Source organism: Cupressus sempervirens, chromosome 8 (genome assembly GCF_028749045.1).
Source record: "Cupressus sempervirens isolate cs-2001-9-10 chromosome 8, ASM2874904v1, whole genome shotgun sequence".
Classification (NCBI taxonomy): Eukaryota; Viridiplantae; Streptophyta; class Pinopsida; order Cupressales; family Cupressaceae; genus Cupressus; species Cupressus sempervirens.
Genome location: NC_143125.1, coordinates 480,011,970 through 480,038,412, shown reverse-complemented (window position 1 = coordinate 480,038,412; position 26,443 = coordinate 480,011,970). Strand labels below are relative to the sequence as shown.

The window sequence follows — 26,443 nt, the reverse complement described above, 5'->3', positions numbered from 1 at the left end:
ATTTCTACCAAGCCACTACTTTAAGAATATGCTCTCTTTCATCAAGATTACTTTCTAGGACAGTTACTAAACTTTTTATGTCAATACTTTAGTTAGAAATATGCTTTTTTGTTTAGCAACACAAAATCTGCCTTGTCTTCATAATTTTGTAAAGTTCTATGGTGCTCATCTTGCAAAATAAACCTTGAAATTTTTAAAAATTCATTGAAACATAGTGCATATTCCTTGTTTCTTATATCATATTTCATTATTCCACAAAATTTTGCTCATGATCAAATCATACAATTACATAGCCTAATAGTTCCTTAAATCAAATTAGCATACATATAGAAAAAATACACAGAGATGGCACGTTGTGAAAGCAATTATATAGGGCTACAATGTGGGTAGCCTGTATTAATCCTTGAAACCTGCCATGTGTATGAGCGCTTGGCACTATTGACAGTTGGCTAAACACACAGAGCACATTCTTTAATTCAAACATTGCTTGACGAACCTCATTAGTAGTACATTTTTTCTTTTGAAGTGTTGAAGTTGAAAACTTCTGCATGGCAAGACCAACATCAAAGTGTAACATGTAATTTGAGGGTGCCAAATGTACTACTCTTAATAATGTTATTTTACAATCTTGCCACTATTCTACTTCATAATGTGATCGAGCTAAATATAATAAAATTTGGGTGTCAGTGCCAAAATATAATTTCCTCAAACAATTTTGATACATTTTCACTGCAAGCCCAAACTGTCCTTGTGCAAAGTAAACATGTGCTAGATTTACCCACAAATCAGGCATCTCAACAAAGATGTTTCCGGCTATAGCTTCTTGAACCTGTGTGAAAATTTCCTTTGCAATATCAAAATGACCCCTTTCGGCTAGCACAATGCTTGCCCCATTTGCAGCATAGACATTTCCAGGTCTTTGAGCCAACACTTTACAATACAGTTCCCTAGCCTTATCAAGATGTATTCCCTCTGCATCTGGATCCTTCTTCTCATTACATGAAGCTACAAAATAATTCCAATTTCCAAGAGAAATGTCAGCATAAGCATCCTTACCATCTGATACATTTTGTGCAGTTTTAATTGTTTCTTTACTTTAAGCCAGTCATCTGTTTTCAGTTCTAGGTTGCCAAGCATGGTAATCACATTTACTGAGGTTTTATCCACCTTAAGTGCCTCCCCAATCAATTCTAGGCTTAGTTGGATCTCATTTCGAGCCTGGGCCATGGCTGCAAGTCATAGATATGCATTAACATAATCAGGAAACTTGAACAATATTAGCCTGTACAAAAGATTTTCTTTTTTAGTGTCATGTAGCTATTCAAATAGCCTGGCAAGATTAAATAGTATGGTATATGAAATATTTTACATATTCAACAATGGATGATATATATTCCAAGAGATCTTTTGTAGTCAAAATAGAAGTTTGAAAATTGTTGAAAATCTAGTATAAGTTTATGTTGAAAATGGTTCTAATCTTTTAAATTGAATTCACCAAATAAAGTTATTTGAGAAGATGTTTTGTAGTCAATATAGAAGTTTGAAACATAGAAAATGTTATTTGTTTTTTATTTGTTTCACAGAAAGATTTTGAAGTCAGCAAAAGGAAAACAAGTGATGAAATTTTGTTCCTCTTATGTTCAATGATATAGTTCTATTATCTTTTTTTTTTATTGAGTATATATCTTAAAATTATTTTAAATAAATCTTAGGTTCAAATTTATTCAATATTTGATTTATTTTTCAAAAATAAGAAATTGTAACCCACTTGAAGATTTTTGTGACATATGACTTCTAAATGATCCATGAGAATTTAACTTATATCTTGAAAATATTGCAGATTGATTTGATTTACACTATTATATATATACATATATGTTTCTAGAGATATTTAGTTTATTTAAATATGTTGTTGCTTCTGATCTATCTACTGTATAGGTAAAATACTAAAGGTTCACCACACAAAGAGTCTTTTTGATGAAATGATGTATTCACCAAATAAGAAGTATTACCAATGTAGGATGGAATGAATTATTTATTATATCATCCCCAAAATACCTCAATAGGAGACAAGAGGTAGTTGAATCATGAGCTTTCCATTGAGTTTGAAGATATTTTTAGAAAAAAAAAATGTATTTTTGGAGAATGGTTAACACTATAAAAGACAAGTTATCTAAATAGATTATTGAATTTTTTGTTAGAAAATATCAACTAGGATAAGATTATAAATCAAGGATAACAACATGATTTGGTATCCTATTTCCAAGATAAAATAGGCTACAAAGAAAGAAAAGCAGTTCACTCATAATATTCTAAAATGCTAATTTGGGTATAAATTGTGTCTTGTTGTCTTTATGGGCTTCATTTGGCTGGTCATTAGCTGAAAAACTAGGAATATATAAAGATCAATTAAATAGGGATAATCATTTATAGTTTTTGTATGAACACATTTAGACTATTTTAAATTAAATATATTGATTTTCCTTTGCATTGAGTTGCTATAATAATTTTGTTTGCTTCAAATCCATATAGTAGATTAAATAAAATGTCTCATTATTTATATATTCACTACTTATAGGTGAAAAAAGAACATTCAAGCATTCAAGGACTATTGTGATATTTTTTATGCAAGCTCACAATGTCCAATAGACTTTCAAACAACCAGAATGCTTCATCCCATGTATGAAAGTTTTCATTTATAAAATAGTTATTCTGTGGTATATGAAATATTTTATATATTCAGCAATGAACGATCTACCGTTCTCTTGTAACATTTAGCAAATAGTTTGAATACTTGACTTTCTATAATATTTTGTTACTTGTATGCACATTTTTTGGGAGCCAAATGACAAAGATGAGCTTGAAATATTTGAATACATTCCTTTTCATATGAGTGATTATGAACATATGTCAAGATAGATTGAAATATACATATATATTTTTATCGCACACTTATGTAGTGCACACATTTAGATATGTGTAGTTACTTTTAAACATGTTAATCTAGTGTAACTTATAAAATGTCTAATATAAGTCTAGGTTGAAAAAGGTTATAATTTTTTAATGGAATTTGTCAAATAAAGTTATTTCAGCAGATGTTTTTTAGTCAACATAGAAGTTTGAAACATAGAAAATGTTAGTTATTATTTTATTTGCTTCATAGAAAGATCATGAAGTCAACAAAAGGAAAATTAGGTGATAAAATTTTGTTCCTAGGTAGGGCCACAATAATGGTTCCCACTTTCCATAATGAAGAAATCAGATGGAAATTGGGGAAGCTAAATTTTAGGGGCTTCAAATGAAGCCAAATCTTTGAATGAAGGTCCCAAGGGGCTTTACTCGAAGCCTCCATGCCGATATTGGTGTGGGGGCTTTGAATGAATCTTAGGGCTTCATTCAAATCTGACATGTAGACCTCGTTCATACTCCTAATAACCAATCGGAAAAGCTTTTAAATCCAACATTTTTTCTTTTTTGTCCCATGGTTTCATGTATGAGTTGGTGGACTAGGGCACTAAGAGGGAAGTCAGTAACATCATACCTTGCATCAGCATCTTCGTCTATGATGCAGGAGCACCTATTCATTGGATTTCTCATGGATAAATTCATATTTAAAATTATATTTAAATAGTATTTAAAAAGAAACTCAATTTAAATAGTGTTGTCCTTTTATCCCACGGCAACTCAAGTGAAACACCTTCTTCTTCTAGTCGATGGAAGAATTCCATATCCTTTAAACACACAGGAAAAACTTCAAAATTGATATTGGGGCTTTTATTGATGAATTCAACCCAAACACCATTTCCTAATGCCCCCATTAAAGTTTTCTAAGCCAACTCTAGTTCATCACGCTCAAAATGAAGAACCCCAATGTTGTTTAACAATTCAATGGGTACATCTTCTCTGCTCTTCTTTAGAAGAGACTTTGCTGTGTTAAGAGAATCTAAGGCTGCACTGGGGTCTGATGATATCAATAACTCACCCATCTTAATAAAGGAATGAGCATCACGTGGATCTATGCAAGTTGCCTTTCTTAGAATTTCCAAAGCCTTCTCTTGCTGCCCTTGTTGAGCATATATATGGCCTACAACTTTCAAGCTCTCACAGTTCTCAGGGTGAACCTCCAGAACCTTTTCAAAATTTGAGAGAGAACTCTTAAGATCTCCCAATTTCATTTAACCTGTCCCAACCCAAAGTATGGCAACACAAAATCCTATGGCTTTCCTTGACTGATGCCATGTAGTAGTGTCCAGCAATTTCATAATCACCTTTGCTATGATAAGATCATGCAAGATTGTAATATGAATGAGATTTCATATTTGGGTGGTCTGTCAAAACAAGAGCTATCTTAGTCAACTATTCATTTGGATCTCCACATTGCTAATCACTTGGATCAATGCTTTTCTCTTTCTTCACAAAATAGGTTTGGTCCCAGAGTTCAACAAGTCAAGAAAGTGAACCATTTAGGTTAGTGTCTCCCCTCCCAAATGATTTCCTCAAAATCAATATAGATGGGTTTTCAAGGAGTAATCCACGTCCAACAGGAATGGGTGGTACTAGTAGTGGAACTTTAAGCCCTGTTTAGTTTTTCTTTTCTACTTCCTTAAGTACTCATTCTAAAAATTAGATGGAAGCTTGGGCTATTATCTATACTCTTGAGAAAACTTGTGTATCGGTCTGGAAAATGATTTTTGCAAGATGGACTATGATTCTTGTCACCCTTCTGAATAGTGGAAATTTTCTAGATTGCTCTTGGAGGCTAGCCCTAGTGGCTATGCTGATGTACAATTTAATATGTTTGAGAATGAATATGAACCTTTTTGTTAATATGATTTTAGATGTTAAGTAGTTAGCTATAGATGCACCCTTATGTGTGATATTTTTCCTTAAATCAATATAAAAAGGTGTGGCCCCTCAGGCCACAATTTACGTGGAAATGAAAAAATGTAAAATAAACATAGATATGAGATAAGAAAAATAATAAACAATGGAATAATAACAAAAGCAATAGCCATTGCTAAAGTCTACCCTTCTCATACTTTGTCACTTGCATAAGCTCAAAAGAAGAGATGCTATAAGCCCTAGAAAAGACATAGCTATTGAACCTAGGAATTCTCATAAAACTTTTCAATGTGGAAATCATTTCTCATCATGCATCTAAAAAATAAGTCTCGCTGTAGATTTTCTTAAAATCACAGTCAATGAATTTAAGGCTATAAGAACAAACATGCCTACCAAATATGACACTTTGGGTTTCAACGTTGAAACTAAAAAGCATCAACCTACATTGGACAAAACAATTTAAACAAATTGAAATGGAGTACCCAAATCAGGAATTGCTAAATGTCCTAATCAACCAGTTTTTACACTCTGCAGTAATGACCTAGTATTTATACCAATTATGCTAATTTTGGTGGATTATGTATCATAAATATTTCCTCAAATCCTTAGCCTACCCTATGGGCCCAGAACCTGTCCAGTTTGCAAGTACTAACTAGAATTCAAAACCGATATCTTGATGTATTTGATAGATCATTGTCAATTGTCTGATTTCTCTTTATCATCGTTTCTTGAAGGATTGATGGGTGGATGCTTAACCAATTGATGTCTTAATTATAAATATTTAAATGATTGGATGCTAGAATGGTTGATACTCAAATAGTTGATATTTGCTTGTATAAGTGACTGATTGTTTGCTTGCTGGTCTGATTGTTTGGTTATTTTGATATTTGATTCCCAATTGATGATAGGTGGACAATTGAATGGTTTACTTTGATGGATTCAAGATTGATGATTTAACAAATGTTGATAGTGATGATTGAATGAATGCTGATTTGATATATTGGTGTGTAATGATTTCATAAATTGATTCTTGAATGGATTTCTGATTTTTTATCTAGTTGAATGAAATGACATTTGATGGTGAATTTCGATTGATCTTCCCTTTATATTTTATTTATAAAAGAATTGCCACCCTTCAAAACGAACTGAGTCGCCACCCTTCATTGCTGCCTCACGAAATAATAATTTATTTCCAAATGATTTTTTGCTTCCTTCATTTTCTCTTCTCATAGAATGGTCTCTCCTTTATATCTTAATCCTTCAATACTCATAACTCTTTATTGCATTCATTTTGATCATTCACTAAACTTAATTAAATTATAATTATATTACATGTTATTTTAATTTTTTATATTTTTACTTTTTATTTTTATTATTGAATGTCATGTCAAAAAGGGGACATTATAGTGAGATGCATTACAATATAGCAAAATAACAAGAACATTATTGAAACAAACTGATACAACATTCAGATTATAAAATTAGACTGCTATAACAACACAAATTAACCAAACAAAAAGCATAGAATACCATTCCCACAATGGCCGAACATTTACCCACTAAACTACACCTCTTCTAAATAATGTAAGATGCTGATAACATGTTGATACTGCCATCACACTAGGGTATAATTTAGTGGCTAATATTCATAAATTGGCTAATTTTAGAATTTTTTGGCTAGTAATTTGGCTAATAGTTTAAGATTTGATACAACCTAAATTGCCATAGTTTTATAAAATTTGGTTATAGAATATTTAAAATCGCTCAATAATTTATTTTATTCAAAAATTTGAACTCAAATATAAGCCACAATATTTGTTACATTAATAGATTTGAGTTACCTAAATATAATATATTATTGGAGAAATTAAATTGAACTGACCAATAATTATCATAATTATTAGTTACTTTAGGGACATATCACCAATATTTATTTTTCACTATTGATTTAAAGTATATGTAATGATTCTCATAATATTCCACGCAGTAAAAAAATGTTCAATTTTGATTTGTAATATTCCATGGTGATTAATGAACTTCCTATTATTATTGAGATTGGTCAATATTTTATACAAAAAAAATTATGATTCAAAAATAATCGTCAATATTAATCATTTTTAGAATAAAACATTGAGAGATTCACCAATAGAAATAATTTTGTTTTTTTAAGATAATGAGAGATTTGCCAATATTTTATTTCTTTATTTGGAGGCGGCTTTCTTAAAGTTTACCCTGCATCACACATGTCAAATTAGACTGATACACACTAAAAGCCACCCCAATCAATTGTAGCTAACATCTGGACGCACACTTATAATTGATGTCAGTCAAAATACTGAAGGTCTAGAATAGGGCATAGTGGTTGCTGATATAGCAGGTACAAATTTGTAGAAAGCTCACCAGATTCGCCAAAGTCTACATAACTAAGACTTAGCATCAAAGGTTCTCCCTAGGCACCTCGAAACCACCAAATATTGGCCCCAAAATAGGAGCCCTTCATCTTCAAGCTCTCACATACTTGGTCCACTTGGTACAACACCCCATAAAGGTCATCTATTCACTTTCAACTTGGATAGCCTACAATATGGTCTTTGTATACAATTCATTTTTTGTCGTTTCATTATATGGTTTGAACAAGTGTGGAAAAAATTAGATTTTTATTATGAATTTTCTGTTCACCAATCTATGTTAAACTAATTAGAAAGGTCACTTTCCTAATACTTTATGAACTAGATGCTATTTGCAAGGTCAGTTTCCTAATACTCACTATAGTACTTGCTATTCAATTGAGATAGACACAACTCATTAGTTTGTTTGTATTCTCTTTGGATTTTGTTAAAGAAGATAGCTGAATGCTATATGATGAACTAAAAGTTCTGTGGTGTCAACAGGCTTGTGCATCTCTTGAGCCAAATTACCAGCCCCAATGACATTTGTTGTTCAAAAGTGGCACCATACTAGACTATTTGCAAAAAACCATGCAGATAGGCATTCTATAGATAGACTTGGGAACATCTTGCCAAGTCTCCAGTACATAATAAAGTAACTGAATTTCATAAATTTTTTTTTTGATAGTTGATTTCTTTAAATATTTCCCATCAAAAATTACTTAGTACATCTCATCTTTTTTCTGCATAGGAGCTTGCAGTTCTGAAGAATCTGATAGCGAAGAATTTGAAGAAGATATTGTAGCAAAGGTATATTTGGTGTTCTTTTTAAAGTGAAAATGTGATTGAAAATTTTGTATATTGTCATATTTCACTTGCAGAAAGGTCAAATTGTAAATAGAGGTGAAGTTGTATCGATTTAAGTTTCTTCTTCATTATTTATAATGCTCTCGATTCCTCCTTTGTAGCTGCAAAAATACTTTTTATTTTCACCTTTCCAGACACCCTTTACCAGGTTCTTCAAGATTCAAAAATATCTTGGGCTGACCCCACTCCAGCATGTCCTAACTCCTTTTTATATGTGTCTTCCTCTTACTACTCCATCTGCAGGTTGCAAACAAATCATCCTTCTTCCACCAATGAGTCATTCCAATCAAGAAAGACCATGTCTAACAATATCAACACACAAAAAAATAGGGAGACAATTGCTAGACTGTGGTCTAACTTAAAAAGAAAAGGTGATGGAAAATGTTATTGTCCTTGCAAAATGTGTAAGGGCTTAAAGACTCAAAGATATCTAATCACAACAGTTGAGCAACATTGTAGGCAACATGGTCACATTGAAGGGGGAAACGAGTATCACCCATTGGTATGTATTTTAATAGTTTATAAATTACTTAAGACATGATTTGATGATGACATCATGGTCATGGTTAATATAAGGTCATCATTTTCATATAGGTCAACATCCTTGAGTTTCATGTTATGGACCATGACAATTCGGAGAATGTGGATTTCCAAACGAGGGAACATGGAGGTGTGAATATTAAAGTAGAAGGTAATGATACCATGGAAGAAGATCAGGATGATGAAGATCATGATGATCAAAATGATCACGATGATCAAGATGATAATGATGATGATGATGATGGTGATGATGATGCAGAGTTTGATGTACCTTTACTTGAGAAGGCACACCAGTCCCTATATTAAGGCTCCAAAACAACTCTTCTTGTCGCTGTATTGCTATTGGTGAACTTGAAGGTTATGAATGGTTTATCCAATGTAGCAATGACACGTATGTTAAGGTATGCCATATTCTTTCATTATTTTACTCGTAGTTCCCTTACAATTAACATTGGGTTCGTGTAGCAATTAATATTCTTTAAATTAAGAAATTATATTTTTGGTCATAGGTTGATAGGTGAGTGTTTGTTACCACCATCAAACATTCTACCTCACTCATACTGAGAATTATTTGCCATCATGAAAGATATTAGAATGGAGTATCAAACAATAGATACATGTCCAAACGATCATATTATATATCATAAACAACATGAATTTTCCAACACAATGCCCTACTTGTCATATCAGTAGATATCAATAAGATCGATTAACAAAAAAGGTGCCTCACAAGGTTCTTCAGCATATTCCCATTATTCTACGTCTGCAACAATTATTCAAGTGCAATAGCTTGGCACAATTTATGGATTACCATGCATGCAATAGAAGTCAAGATGACATTATGCGAATGCCTGTTGATGGTTTGACATTTAAGGAAATAGAGGAAAAATGGCCACACTTTAAAGAAGAACCTCGTAATCTCAAGCTTTCATTGGCAACAGACGGTGTCAATCCTTATGGAGAGATGAGATCTACTTACTCAGTGTGGCCTGTTTTTGTTATCAACAATAACATACCTCCTTGGTTGTCCATAAAGAGAGAGCACATAATGTTGACACTGATTGTTCCAGGTATTTTTTGATTTAGTGGTCATCTAAATTAATTTATTACTAATCCATCAAATGGTTAAAATAATTATGTAATGTTTTTGCTCATTCAACTAGGTAAGTACCAAGTCAAAGATATCAACGTATATATTGAACCTCTTATCGACGAGTTGGTGGTGTTATGGAATGGGGTTACTATGTATGACATTTGTAGACCAATAGGACAAAGACAATTTCAATTTCATGCAATTCTTGTATGGACAATACACGATGCCCCTGGGCTAACACATTTTTGTGGTATGTTCTCTTCTTGACACCTCTTTTTTGGTATGTCAAATTTAACACATTTAATCCAATTATACATGATCTTGTAGGTCTTCAGACAAAGGGTAAATTTGCATGTCCAGTTTGTGGTCCAAAGATGAAATCTCGTAATTCAAAAAGTTTAAGAAAGTAGGTGTTTGATGAGAATAGACACTTTCTGCATAGAAATCATAAGTACTGAGTTATCAAAAAACATCTTTTCAATGGTCTAGAAGAGACTACGTCAAAGCCATAGAGAATGACAACTCACTTATGGAAGTTACAATACAATAAAATAAATCGTCAAGGTAATGTCATTCCATTTGATGCTTTTTGTTTCAAATTTATATTTCGATATTGTTTTTTGTTTACTGATGATGTGATTGATGGTTGTGAAGGTTGTCAAGACATCAATGTCCAACTTCCAAAAGGACTAAAAATTTATCCTACACAATTTACTAGGTTGCCGTAATATGAGTAACTCCCAATTGTGCATTTGTTTGATCCTATGCATATTGGAAAGAATGTAAAAAAGACATTATGGAAAATCTTGGATGGAAGGTGTAACAAAGATCAAATTGTCAAAACTTGTAGTGACATTGAAGAATCCAACCATGCAATGAAAAATGGTATTCGACCAAATAAAAATGGAGATCAAATTGATACAAGTGCCCTTAGTTGGTTATTGTCAGAGCACCAGAGCAATGCTATAAAAGAAGTCATAAAAAAATAAGATTTTCCACAAGATTTGCTGTGAACATAAACAATATCATATCAAATAAAAGTGAATTTGGGCCAGGGTTGAAAACACACGATCAAAATTAAGGTAATTCATGTTATTTTGTATTCACTATATATTTATATACTGCAGGTAGTTTCAATTGCATTCTTTTATAAAATTTTGACAAGATCATTTTACAAAAATTGCAGTACGTTCTACCTCTATCTCTCCCACACCACTTTGCCAACAATGTCAAATAGGTTATATATGATCTTGTTAAATACATGAGGTGGTTGTCATCTAAAGAAATCAATAAAGAACATATAAAATATTGGAAGGGGAAAATTCCTCTTCTGATGTGTGAAATGCAAAAGTGTCTATCCTCCAAGTTTTTTCAATGCACAAGAACACTACCTCATACATCAAGTTGAGGAGATTTAATTGTGTGGACCTGTACCAACCAGGTCCATGTGGATGGTTGAGAGGCACTTGAAATTTTTGAAAGGCTTGGTTTGATAGAGAGCACATCCTGAGGGTTCTATGGTGGAGGGATATATGGTATACCAGACCATGGTGTACATTATTGAATATCTTCCTAAGTTTGCAGAAAACATCCATGTAGATCGTATTTGGGATCCCAACTCAATTAACAATTTTGAAGGGGAGTACTTGATGGGCAAAGGTAGATCGATGAAAGTGAGAGGTAAATCTAAGATGTTATTGTAGTTAATTAATTCATATAAATCTTCAATATAAGTTATTTTTAATTGGTGTATTTTTTTGAAATAGGTGGTCAAGAGTGGGATGCAATACATTTGTCTATTGTGAACAATCTTGATGGAATGGATTGAACGATGTCAACAAAATGGTTGCTCATTAACATGGGAAGGTGTTGCTTCATTGGTTATAGAAGCTCATCATAATGGAGATTCCAATGTTATGCCGATGGTAGTTGATCTAGTAAAGGGTTTAAGAGGTGGAGAGGTATGTAGAAATTTATTAATGATCATAACTCGACGTATGTTTTGTATCAACTCACAATGCAAATAATTTACACACACTTAAAAAATTGTAGTTCAAGAACCACAAAGCTATGTACTATCATGGCCACAAATTTTGTATAAAAAGGTTGGATGACACAAAGAAAACTTGTGATTCTAGGATAACTGCAGTTTTTGAGGTCACCAATATATCATCTAGAAACAACATACATCCTCAACAATCTCAAAATCAATACTATGGCATCTTGGATGATATAATTGAGTGTGAATTTAACACCTTCAAATTAGTTCTATTCGTCGTCAAATGGTACAAGTTACGACTAAATAAAAATGATCCAGATAGAATGGTTATTCAACATGATAATGGATTTACAATGATCAATACAAGGTCATTTGAGCCAGTTGGAGATGAGCCCTATGTTCTTCCAAGCCAATGTGAGCAAGTGTTTTACTTAGAGGTTCCAAATAAATAGGGTTGGTCATTTGTTGTTAGACATGATCCAAGAGGAAGGCCGATAAAGTATAATGTTATGGAAGAAGAAGATATTGAAGATAATGAAGAAGAAGATGATGAAGATCAAGATGATGGTGATGACGATGATGGTGATGGTGATGATGATGATGATGATGGTGATGATGATAATGATGATGGTGATGGTGATGATGGCAATGATGATGGTGATGATGGTGATGATGATGGTGAGGATGATGGCAATGATGATGGTGATGATGGCGATGATGATGATGATGATGAAGAAGAAGAAGATAATCAATGACTACAAATGTCATCACCCCTTCTATTGACAATCTTGCATTCCATATATAAGGTAAATTTTTTCATGTTTACGATGTTGCATATTGTTCATGTCATCTTCTAAGTTATTTGTAGCATACACGTATCATGTAATTTTTAGCGAACTTAAGATAAATGATTAACATATGCAAGAAATTTGATTACATATTTATTGTGTTCATTTCTAATGATTACAACATATGTTATTTATAGTTACCAATGTTTATGTTGTGTCTGATTATGACCCCTTTTGCAAATAGTCAATTGAATACAGGTACATCATCACCCCTTATGTTGACGATCTTGCATTCCACATATAAGGGAAATTTGTTAATGTTTGCGATGTTGCCTATTGTTCATGTTGTCTTCTAAGTTATTTGTAGCAAACGTGTATCATGTAATTTTTAGCTAACTTAAGGTAAATGATAAACATATTCAGGAAATTTGATTACATATTTATTGTGTTCATTTCTAATGATTACAATATATGTTATTTATAAGTACCAATGTTTATATTGTGTCTGATTGTCACCCTTTTTGCAAACAGTCAATTGACTACAGGAGATTTGACCCGTTTGGCATGGATTGTGCACAATGACATGGATCAGCAGGTATAAGTCAATAAATAGACATAATTTTCTTATATTCTTCTTGTTTATCATTAAGCACATATGTTATAAATAGACATATTATATAATCATATAATGTATATATAGACAAATAAGGTCCGTATAGAAATATAATTATAGAAATATAATTGTATAATCACTTTCAACTTACTACATTTTATATATGTCACTTTCACTTTCCATTTGATGGATTACAGGACCCACCAAATAGGTACTTGTTAGATCTATCTACATCAAATGAGGGAAATGAGGAAATGGTAGATGAAAGTTCTACATGTAGTACGACTAAAAGAGGGAGATCAACTAGAGGTCAAAAGAATAGAAATTTTTTTGATAAACACATGCAATTTTTCCTTGCTAATGGGGGGTCATGTTCTTATGATGATGAGACCAAAGGTGACATCAAGGTGCCCTTTCGGTACTCACACATTGAGAAAGAATGGATACCCAATGATCTACCTCCAATTAACATAGATTTTTGATCAACACAGATTTTTGTGTTAATGAGAGGATATATCGTATTGCTCCATACTCATTACATGGTTTGGGCCTATTTTCCATGGATGGGATAAAGGTATGTTACAACAAAGTTGTTGAATTGTTCAAGTATGTCGGTCCATGTTACAATTAAAATGATTGGATGAGGATTGTTCGATATAAAAAAATATGCGTAGGTATGGGGTATCAGCTAATTATATACAACAGAAAGAAAATGATCAAAGTAAAAGATTTGCTATGTACATTGATGGGAGAGCAAAAGCAATAGGTAATATTGCAGGTTTTATAAATAGTACGCGACCTTCTTCAACTAGTAAGGAACCCAATTGCATATTTGAGGCGCATGAGGGGAATGAAGTTTTTGTTTGTGCAATAAAATCAATAAGTGCAGGGGAAGAACTGCTAATTGATTACCATTTAAATCGCATAGATACAAACAAAGTTACTATCATGAGGGCTGTAAGTACTATTTACCATTTTGTTAATAAGTCTTTTTTTGCTGTCTATTGCTTTTAGTTAGCTAAATTTTTTATGTTTAATCTTTGTGACAGGACGATATGGACCCGACAGATGATAGAGGTCACCAGGATGCTACTCCCACCCCTTCTTTAGTGAGGGTAAACCTTTTTGAAATTTTACAAATTAGATAGTTGAAAATTTTTATATTATTACGTTATTTTATTTATGGTTTTTGAGTTTTTTTGATAGTTTTACTAATATTCCTCTCACAATTTGATGTTCAGGATAAGGGTAAAGTAGCAGCAGCAAGCACCGAGCCACTAGCTATGCATTTTGATGAGGATATTGCTGATACTCCCAATTTCATAAAAATGTTGAAGAAAAAAATTAGAAAAATTAATATAGAAGCAATGAAAATTTTGGATGAGGCAAATATGGAACTCAGGGAGATGATGAAAAAGCTACCAGATTTGAAAGCACAAGCTCAACGTTATGAAGTAAGCTCCAATGAATATTTAGTTATAACAAAAGTTCAATAAAGATTTATATTTTATAATCTTTTATGTTGTGAAGTAAAATATTTAATATGTGAAAAAATACTTTATTGATGCAATTTTTTTAAAGAGTTGTAAGAAACTTTAACTACTAAATTCTTGTTATACAGGAATTTTTGGCAATTGATTCACAACCTGGTCAAGGACAACGCGGTGAGGCCAGTAGTAGCAGAGCTCCGGCTGCCACTAGTAAAATAATCTTTTAGTTGACAAGTTAGAAGGAATTTTTTATTTCAAACATTCAAAACTTCTTAACTCTTACTTTTATTATTTTAGAATGTCTTTGCTAACAATGTATTGTTCAAGTCATCTAGTGCAAGAGACTCCTACGAGGTTGACGGATGCTCATACAAGATTGTCAACTGCAATGTTGGCAACAAGGGGACATCAAGTTGGTAAATCCTTATTTTTCTATATTTGGTTTTGTGTTAATTATGAGTTGATAATATGTACTTTAATCTTGGGATGCATCACATAGTGTATTGTTTTTTTTGTGGTAGGAGATGAATCGTCTGGTATGCCACCAAATGTGGATCATAGTGCATCTATTGGTGATAATTCACGATCATTTCCTGGAGCTACCCGTGTTTCTAGCATGGGATCTATGGAGACATCGTTGTTGATTGATGATAATGAATTAATTCCTTTGAAATGTCCTAAGATTCCAAGTACTTTAAATAATTTTTTTTTTTATTGTAATAAGGATTTTCTTGCAAGATGTAAACATGATAGGAAGTGGTGAATGCAAGGGCTTTTGATGTGGAGTGATGCCTCATGACCTTCTTTAGTGTGTCATATTGTGCAAGTTGTTTAATTATTTTGGAATTCCTTTTTATTAGGGGTTTGGTAGGATCATTTGAATTATCAATGACCTTTTGTCTATACCAGTAACTCTCTAGTTTAGTAATTTGGTACATTGCAATTTCATGCTTTCAGTAGAAGATACCAATCAATTTTTCTATAGAGAACCAAAAGTGGGAGTCTTCTTTCATATGATTCATTTTAATGGTTTTTACTATTAATTATCCCATGACATTTTTTTGCAGGAAATGATACATTTTATAGGAGGCTTTATGACCTCACACTGCGAAGATTTTGGCCCACCATATGTACTAGGTTGTTGTACATCATAACTGAACTAATTTTATCCCACTATTTTTTTTCATATCATTAATTGGTGCAACATTTTTCCTTTCATTCGGTTCTTTTCTTATACTAGCTATATCTAACAATTTTGTGTTTTTTCTTAAAAGGTGGAACTACCAATCTCAAAAATTAAAATATGAGCTCATCAAAGATATAGAGCATGAGTTTGGTAGTAATATTTTTTATCGTAAGAAATTGTTACAAAAAGCTGTCAGACATCTTAAGGTTGTGAGGGACACATAGAAAGAGCCTCATCCTAAACCTGAAGTATGAGCGTCCTCCCTTTGTTTCAGTGAGGGAATGGAATGAGTTCATTTTGGATGCAAAGGAGAAAGGGAAAAATCCAAAAGAAAGTACACCAAAAAATCCAAAAAGGTATGCAATAGTATTAACTACTAGTACATTAATGAGAAAATTTAGGGTTCAACTTCAGTATCAACAATTTCAACTAGCTCAATTTAATCTATCTATTGATGAAAGGTATGCAATTCATATGCTGACACAATTGCTTATAAATCTCAATCTCAATTTGGTCATAAATCCTACATAAGATATATTGACAAAATGAATCCCTTTATTCATATTTAGTGACAAATTTTAGAGCCTATATCTCCTATGGGTTCTTTTCTCAAATTTTATCTTCGCTAAACTCAAACTCGAATTCAACTAAGAAATTCCTACTCAAAGTTGTGACAATCGAATCTTGTGATATGATGTACCATGTTAGATTTTGAGTCATAAAAATAGGCAACACCTTGACCACTATACTTGTTGACTTTCCCTTTCTTTTACAATAATTGCTCGCTATCTTGAGTTTCCTATCCCCTGTTTTCTTTTGGGTCATGTGTTCATAAAATCTACACTTAATCTGCATGTAAATCCTAATGAAATCCATCATTGAAGATATCAAATCCCATATTCTATAGTATTCTGTTAACTATGATAATAGTATATAATGTTGTCGTTAGTGATTGTTATTTTATACTGTCATCAATTCCATTTTGTGCTTTGTTGCATATCAAAAAAGAAGTGCATATACACTATACATAAGATTTAAGTGTGAAGCATCACAAAATCTAATCTCTATCTTCAGATAACAATGTAGTATGAGAATCCTAAAGAATTTAAAGCTGAGCATTTCCACCACATCTAAAATCCATTCTTCTTTTTTAGTATTTTCTGTTGCTGCTGAAGCTTTGATCACATGGATTATGTGTCTATACCCAACCAATAGATTATCCTTTTTAGGGAATCCCTGCTTTTTCTCCTGTGGAAACTCTAAAGATGGAAACTCATTAAGAGATTTTTCCTGATATCACCCTCCTTCCAATCTTTCTCTTCCATTCCTTAGCTCTTTGCAAGGTCACAAAAGGCATATCAGCTTTGGTAACATGTTAATTATTTGTGTGTAGACTAATTCAAACACATATATTAGTGAAGTAAAGAGACAAAGTACCAAGCCTAACACATCTACCTTGGGGGAGCACTCTTAAAATACAAGATAATGTACAACAAAATTTACAGTGTGTACAAATGACTTTTCATGTGATTTGAACCTTCACCTACACCTCTTGTTCCTTCACATTCTCATCCTTTTGAATTCAATATTTCTTGCTATGCTATTTTGTCAAAATCCCTAAAATAGGAGTTATTTCTCCAACATACTACCACGCATAATCCTCAAATTTTCTATTTAAATTTTGTTATTGTAAATATGAAAGGTATGCAATTCATATGCTGACACAATTTCTTATAATTCTCAATCTCAATCTGGGCATAAATCCTACATAAGATATATTGACAAATGAAGCTTCTAATATGTTCTCTCTGTGACCAAAGGCACTCACCCTTATAAAACCTTCACCTGCGGGTCCAAACCCACTTCCTGGAGTTGTAACTATATGTGCTTTCTCAAGGATCTTAGTAAAAATATCCCATGAATTTTGACCAGGAAATCGAACCCATACATATGGCACATTTTTTCCTCCAAAGACATCCAACCCAAGTGAAGTAAATGTTTCCACAATGATTCTAGTATTCTCTTTATAAAATTCAACAACTCCATGCATGACCTGCAACAAAATTGAGCATCCCACATTAATAATCATCATATGAAAGATTTTAGCACTAATGCAAGTTAAAGTGAATGATCATTATTTTAGTCTCAAATAAACTTCCCTACAACTTTGCATATCTCTGTGACCAAAACCATGCTTTCTTATAATAATCAATCTCAATCCAACAGAGGAAAGGTCAAAGAAAATTTGACAACAACTACCTTATCAATGACTCTTTTTTGACATATTGTTTTTTCTTTTCATATCAACAAGAACAAGTATGATTCATACGAATTAGATAAGTTAATTAATCATTGATAAAGAATAGATAAGGTAAATTATCAATGACTGTTTTATTTGCCTTTTGCTACCTTATCAGTGTCTCTTATCAAAAAACATAACTTGAAAATGATAAAATATGACACAACAGAAACCCAGATATTACATATCTATCAAAACAACCATTTTGAAGAGCACTTCTTACCTTTAACCCTTCTGGAGAAAGGAAAGCTAATCCACTAGCTTGTGCAATATTAGATGCACCATTGAAACAAGTACACATGATATGATTGAAATCATTTACAATAGGGAATCCATTAGAGAATCGAAGCTCATCAGGAACAACTGTCCATCCAAGACGGACACCTATAAAGCCAACATATTTGGAGAATGATGCAATCTCAATTGCAATCTACATCACAATATACAACATTAGTAACCAAATGAGAATACCTTCAAAAGTACAGAAAATAAATGCATTAAAACTTAGACAATTTCAATAAATGGTGATGCAAAGCAGAACATGTCTAGACTCTAGTATGATAAATAGCATGAACTCCATGGATAAATAGCATGATTACACATGTCAATTAAAGGTATGATGCTATACTTTCTTCCCCTTTTTAATATTTTTGGTGGAACATGCTACTTTATGCTAAAACCTTCATACCAATATATAATAATCCACTATTTAGTACTGATCTTTATATCTATATCATCTAACATATTTCAAAATTTTCATAGGTTGCAAGACACATCAAAGGCAACAAAGGTGAGGCTGGAAAGGTTGGGTAGCACAGACGTGGCTCTGGGGGATATTCAAAAATCAAAGCATGCGTTGTAAGTAGAAATAAATGAATTGCAAAGAAAAATTATTTATAAAATGAAAATAATTTTGTTAATTAATAAAAAAATGTAGGGCGCTGATTTTAATTTGGAGGCCACAGAAGAACACAAAAAAATTGCCTTCAAGCAAGGCTATGCAGCAGTGGGTGAACGCCTACGGCAAGCTTCCATTGCCCCAACTGAGTAGTCTCCTGCATCATGTGCATAGGTAAATATGCCAAAATATATATTAGAAATTGAATACTTGAGCAACAATTTATTTGATAATAATGTGCATGACATTGTAATGCAGCCTGTTAATCCTGACACAGATCATACGCAACATCATGAAGCCCTTGATGTGCATCGTACTATCGATGGAGGTGCTCATTTGTTATTTAAAACTAATTATGTAATTATTAATACAATTTAACATCTTTAATTGAACTTGGTGTAATATTTTTGTGTTGAGGCTATAGAATCATGTCGTGCTGAACGAGTGCTGGAGGATGTTCAGACTGATCAGTAGGTAGATCATGTGGCACATTCAGGTAAAGAAAATCTATGTTTTGTTCTTTTAAATTAATTTTTTGATTTATAGTTCTTTTACTTAAATAAAAACTTGTAATTCACTAATATAAAATGGTGGGAATTTAACCTCATGAAGTACTTGTTATTGCAGCGAACGCCCCTTTGGTGCAGCAGCCTCATGATGTTCCTGAATGGATGAGGAGGAGACATGTGTTAGAACTAGTAGAGGAGGGGGATCCTGACAAGGACATTGATATTCCTCTTAGAAATTATATGAAAAAAAGAAACGGCAAGAAAGAAAAAAAGACATGATTATTCATGAATGACTTACTCTTGAATATTGTTAATGAATATTGTGTTAATGAATTATTCATGAATGACTTACTCTTGAATGTTGCGTGTTAATGAATTTTGTGTTAATAAATTATTCATGAATGTTGTGTGTTTATGAATTTTATGTGTTAATGAATGTTATCATGTGATTATAATGATTGAATGTTATATTTCAAAAATGGATGAATTGAATGTTATTAAATGTTAATGGGGATGATGAGGACATTGATATTCCTCTTAGAAATTTTATGAAAAAAAGAAACGGCAAGAAAGCAAAAAATATATGATTATTCATGAATGACTTACTCTTGAATATTTTTAATGAATATTGTGTTAATGAATATTATTCATTAATGTTGGGTGTTGATGAATATTGCGTTAATGAATTATTCATGAATGACTTACTCTTGAATGTTGCGTGTTAATGAATTATTCATGAATGTTGTGTGTTTATGAATTTTATGTGTTAATGAATGTTATCATGTGATTATAATGATTGAATGTTCTATTTCAAAAATGGATGAAATGAATGTTATTAAATGTTAATGGGGAATTTAGAGTGATGTTGGGGGGGGCAAATGAGCTTCCACCTTCACGTGGTTGGCCCTGTTAAGTAGAGAATATTTAACTATTCTCAAAACCAAGTGAAGCTCAAACTTTAAAGATAAGCTTATAGTTAATAGTGACAACCAATTAGCAAGTCGAAATGAAGTTCTTTGTTACAGGTACCTTTTTAGTTTTTAAAGCATGATATCATGTTTTAATATTCTATAGTTTTTTTCTCTTAAGTTAAAGTATTCTTTTACTATAACAACATAATTTATGACCATTTTAGTAACTATTCTAACATCGCTTTTATGAAAAATCCTATTTTGGCAAAGATGGCGATACGTGGTGCTGTCTATTCCTTGGGAGATTGGATTGCAAAGGTCTGTATCTCAACATCAACATGGCAAATGGTGTGAAATTGCACTTTCCTTAGTCAAATTCAATAGTTTAAGAATAGTCAAATTCAAAAATAAGAAATGATAGTCCATCCTCATACAACTGAATTTTAACAGGAATGTTGAGAAAACAATAAAAATGTTGCTCCATGAACAAAGTTTTTGTCTTGCAGGACGTGACAAGAAATAAGGGGTGTACATACTAAAAAACATGACAATTACTATAGCAGGCCAGACAAACTCTTTGTGCATTCACAACATTCTTTCTGGACTTGTTCTTGAAACCCAAGGTATTTTTCCCCCCCTATTTTTACTTACTTACTTTAATCTTTACATTATATTGCAGAGCCCCTTCTTGGAGATGAAACCAGCATTCATAATGACAAGCTGGCTATTGAAGACACTCTTAATGACTTGGTTTTGGATGGCAGTTTTGTGACACCAGAAAGCAACACATTCGGCCATGCTTTGAAGTGATATTTTTTTTTGCAATTTCCATGGCTACTTCATTTTGGATTAATCATAACTATCAAAAACATTATTCATATTGCACTATAATCTTTGATCCTTATAGAGATTATGAAAAGGAAAGCGAGAGGAAAAAAGTGTTGAAGAGTTTTACATAATTCAACACATTAACTAGACTTATGATTTTGTACATTTTATAACTTTCATAAAAACATTTTTTCTCAAACAAATGTTTTGAAAAATTAGAACTATACACTCAATATTGGAAAAAGATTTTGAGATCTCTTGTTTGTCATAAAAAAGAACGAAAAATTGGGTCTACTTTACTAACTCATCCAATGCCTTAGGGCATTCAGTTAGAAACTTCAAAATTAGATTTTTAGAGACAACTCTTGAATTCAAATAGTAAAGCTTATATGATCAACATATTGAAAAGTATGAGATATTAAAAGTTTGTCGTCCTAAAATGTCTTATTACTCACTGCTAATATTTGGTAGCATCTTCTTATCTTCTAGATTTGTACAAATTGTTTCATTACACTCTATTTTATTATAAATGATTATCTATGCCAGGATGATTTGGGTTATAGAGTTTTTAAAAATGTGGTGTTTTTGGTAGGTTTGGCAAGACTTTTGCGTCGCATGTGTTTGGACAACCCACAATTGTATCTTGTGATTTTGATTTCAGTTTGTATGTTCTACAGAATGAGGATCGATTGTTTCAGAGCAGCTATCCCAAGTTAGTAAATAGTATTCTTGGCGAGTTTTCTATGCTCATCACTGTGGGTGATGCACACAAGAGAATGCAATCTCTGGTAGTTAATATGATCAATACTGCTAAGAAAAGTGCCAATTTTTTAGAAGATATTGAGTGGCATGCACTCTATGTCTTTGATCAATGGAACCATCAACTGGACATACTTTTCTCTAAGGAGGCTAAAAAGGTATGTTTTTCAGACTTCCAATTTGTGCTTTCCTTTAGAGGGGTCTTTTAGAGGATGGCTTACCAAAGAATACTCACCCCAAATCTTTTTGTTTCTATGGTAAGCAAGATCCTACTAGGTTTTCTAGATTATCAATACTGGTATAAGTTTTCTCATGTCAATCATAGTTTATGCATATATTTGTTGTATTTTTGTTAGGCTGGAAGTAGTAATACTCTAATACATTTATATTTTTACTATATTATAATCTTTTTCTCTACTACAATCAGTTATGGTAATTAAAAGGATGTCTAGAGAGGGAGAGGGAGAGGGAGTGTAGTGATGGTAGGTTTGAACTGCAGAGTTTGCTAACTGGTAAAATTACTTCCTCTCATTAATTGCTTTGAATTGAACTACATTGTATTATGTATATTATTGTTATTACATGGGGCAATCCCTTTGAAAGCCCACGATGGCTGGTAAAGTCAAGGATTCTTGAAGGATAGCCTGTACCAAAAGTTAAATTGTGCAACCATAATTTTAGTAAGAGATTTGTTCATTGAAACAAATGCAACATCTTTGACCTAGTTCTCATACAGAAGGAGGAGGATTATAAAATAGATTCATCTTTAACTTAGTTCTCATCAAAGAGTTGGATTGTAACGTAAAGTGGTAGTAGAAAGTTTAAGCCTAATGTTCTAATAGGTGAACTCTATTGAAATCAAGAATATCATAACTTCTTATGCCATACAAGGAATAATATGCTCTTCACTATCTATTGATAGTATGACATGAACTAGCTCTCTTAGTCCTCCCAAAAAGCTCTGGTTAATCTCTAAAATAACCAATCAAAATGTTATTAAGCCATTTATTAAAACATTTAAGTTCAAAATAGTTCTCTAAGATCTAATGTATTTTAACATTAAAAAAACTATTTTGAAAGTTCATCTCCTATTTCTAGCAGGGTCGCCATGATCATTATCTGCCATGTCTCCTTTGTTTGTGAAACTATATTTAAGAACCCAATCTCACCGTAGGTAATGGATGGATAAGTCTTTAAAAAATTAAATAGAATATTTAGCTTGTAATGATCACTGATAAAATAATTTCTATGAAATATATATAGAGAGAGACAAATTGAAGTACTACATCTTATTTGGATATTCATTTTGTGGCTGGGAACGCTTGGTTGGGAAGGCTTGTGGAAAGCAAAATTTTCTATTTGTTTGACATGAAACAAAGTGGGTTGTCTTAATTATTATTTATTTAGGGTAATAGGGTAAAATGTGCATCAAGTCTTGTCAAAGAGGCATCGCCGGCATAAGATATTTTGGTGTGAAGATAAGGGGAAGTCAGCTATCTCCACATCACACAAAAGGATTATATTGAAATTTGTAACAGGCCACTACCAAAACAAACTCTGCACATCTTGGCAAGAGATTTCATGGAAATTTAGAAGTTTAGAATTGAAATTTGAAATTTGAATATTTTATGGAAGGATTCACATGACTAATAAGATGATAAAAAGAGAGCTTTTCTGGCAAGTTTATAGCTATACTAGAATTGCACATAATGGTTTATAACTACAATGGAGTCTTACATTTAATGCAGACTCATAGAGTAAATATTGTACAATCATGTACAATGGAGCCAGGCATTAAAATCAGTCCAAGAAGAAAAGAATAGGGAGCTATAGAAGTGCAACTCTTGGGATTGACAGTAACCTTCACAACAGTGCTATCAATAAAGAGCTAGGATAATCCAAGTTTATCATAGGAATCATTTGCAACATTTCAACTCTTAGAAACTATCGAAAAGACATATAAGCAAAATCGACTGTTCGCACAAAATGGTGGCATAAGATGTATGCTGAATTGTGTACTTAAAATAAAACTAATATTATGCTCAGATGTACACAATTTATTTTTATATAGTGGTCTATGAAAATACCACCTTCAAACCAATATTAGGGGTTTAATCAAAATAAAATTACAACTACTCATAGACTAGTCATTGATAGATGCCAGATAGATAGGAATCTATCAGAGGTATTTAATTTTGAAAAACTAAAACTTACCTCATATTTGGTACTATGTAATAGGTTTTGTTGTAAAATGCACACAGTTGATTCCATAAGCAAGTTTGCAGTTTCAACTATTTTAGACTGTATGGATAACAATTTGTTGGTTTGAAATCGGCTTGACATATTTTACCTTTTATATATTGATTGAAGTGCAACTGCTCATCTGACCATGCTAAATAAAACATTAACATGGTCAGATGTGCATTGAAATGTGTTGCCATGTTTTATATCACAAGTTTAGACTCCAGAAAGGGGAGGCGACTTCTGCCAGTCAAAACAATCGAAGATATGCCTCAAGCTCTGTCATTCAAGATAGTTTGGAAAGATGAGATTGTTTGTAATTAGATCTTAAGAATAATGAAGCATAGTCTTCAAAGCATGTGACTAAATGTTTCATTAGCTTCACTAGTGAATGCCATAAAAATGGAGTAGAAAAGAAGGCATAGGCTACCACCGATACTGCCCATACTATTCCATCATTGTAAAGAGGAAACACCATGAAAAGTAGTGCTCCAAACACTACAATCTAGAAGGTAATAATAGCCAAAATAGGGATATGGAATTTGTTCATCATGACAAGAAGAAGGGACAGAGAACCCAGTAAGTAAATCCCCCACCCTATTAATGGATAAATTTTTTTTGGAACAAGGACTAGTGGAATCAAATAACCTGCAGCTATACAAAAATGAATTAGTTTCTTCAGTAACACTAAATGCAGAGAGTAGCTCAGTACAGATTTCAGGCAACAGAGATTGGATGAAGAGAGTTGTGTCTTGAAGATTTTCCCACTAAATAGTGCTATTATGGTTGTTACCAGGTAGAACACTGACTATGCTACTGAATGGGTATCTCCTCATCACAGCTGTCACATAAGGAAATTATTCATTAGGGTAACATGATTTTGGATATTTTCTAATGATGTTTGTGATTGTGGTGTTTCTCAGATGTTGAGCATGGCTGCAGTTGTGCAATTAGCGTTTTAGAGTATTGGTGTGCTTTATGGGGACATAGGAACATCACCACTTTATGTGTATGCAAGTACTTTTCCTAATGGCATCAAACATCCTGATGACATTCTTGGGGCTTTGTCTTTGATCATATATTCTCTCACTCTTTTGCCCCTCATGAAATACGTCTTCATTGTATTGTGGGCCAATGATAATGGAGATGGTAAGATTATAATAGCTCTAGTTTCACTTTGTTTTTAGGTCAAAGTTTGATCTTTTTGATGTGAAAACATGTGTTCTAAGTTTAAAGGGATGGTTTCTTTTGCAGGTGGAACATTTTCTCTTTATTCTTTGATTTTTCACCATGCAAATGTCAGCATGATACCCAATCACCAGGAAGAAGACAAGAAAGTCTCCTCATATACACTTGAAGTTGCAGGTAGACAGCCCAATAGAGCCATTAGGATAAAGGAAGCTCTTGAACAAAGTAACTTTTCCAAGAGATGTTTGTTAATACTAGCCCTCGTGGAGACATGTATGGTTATAGGAGATGGCATCCTCACCCCTCGCATCTTTGGTACATATTATTGTTTTTACAATATGTAATGCTTTTTGTTGTTATTTTTCAATATATTGTATGCTTTTTATATCAATGTTTCAATAGTGTGATCTATTATCATGTGCTAAAAATCAAATGATCTCAAAGTCTACTTAATTCACAATAAATCCCTTAGATTATACAAAATTTGTTAACTTTTCCCTTTCATTTGTTCAAGTAGTTTCACTAACACTTAATTTGTTGATATATTTTAGTTCTTTCAGCAGTGGAGGGAATCAAAAGGGTGGACAAGTCGCTCAACCAAGGTGAGTTTTTGACATTTGCTCACATTATAATATTTGAGATGGGTAGGAAGAGTGGGTCATTTATTGAAATAGGAAGCACCCAACATATAAATTTGGTGTATAAAATTTAATTGTATATTGGTGCATCCTAGACATTAGACAAATTGGATAACAATTGCTCATACCTTCCAAAATTATCTGACTTTACACAAAAAACTAAAATAGAGTCCATTTCATTGGTTGAAGTGATTTGAAGAACAAAATTTGGGGGGTTGCAGGGGAGGAGGAAATGAAGCTAAAACACAATTTCTTAACAAAAGAAAACCAAAATAGAGTACATTTCATTCATAGAAGTGAATTGAAAAAAAAAATTTGGTGGGTTGCAGGGGAAGAGAAAAATGAAGCTAAAACACAATTCCTTAAC

General features: G+C 32.5%; 1 pseudogene; it reads right to left on the bottom strand.

Annotated features, from left to right (window-relative positions):
- LOC149543307 (protein CTR9 homolog) overlaps window positions 1–26,443 on the bottom strand; it is a 106,845-nt pseudogene that overhangs the window by 32,618 nt on the left and 47,784 nt on the right.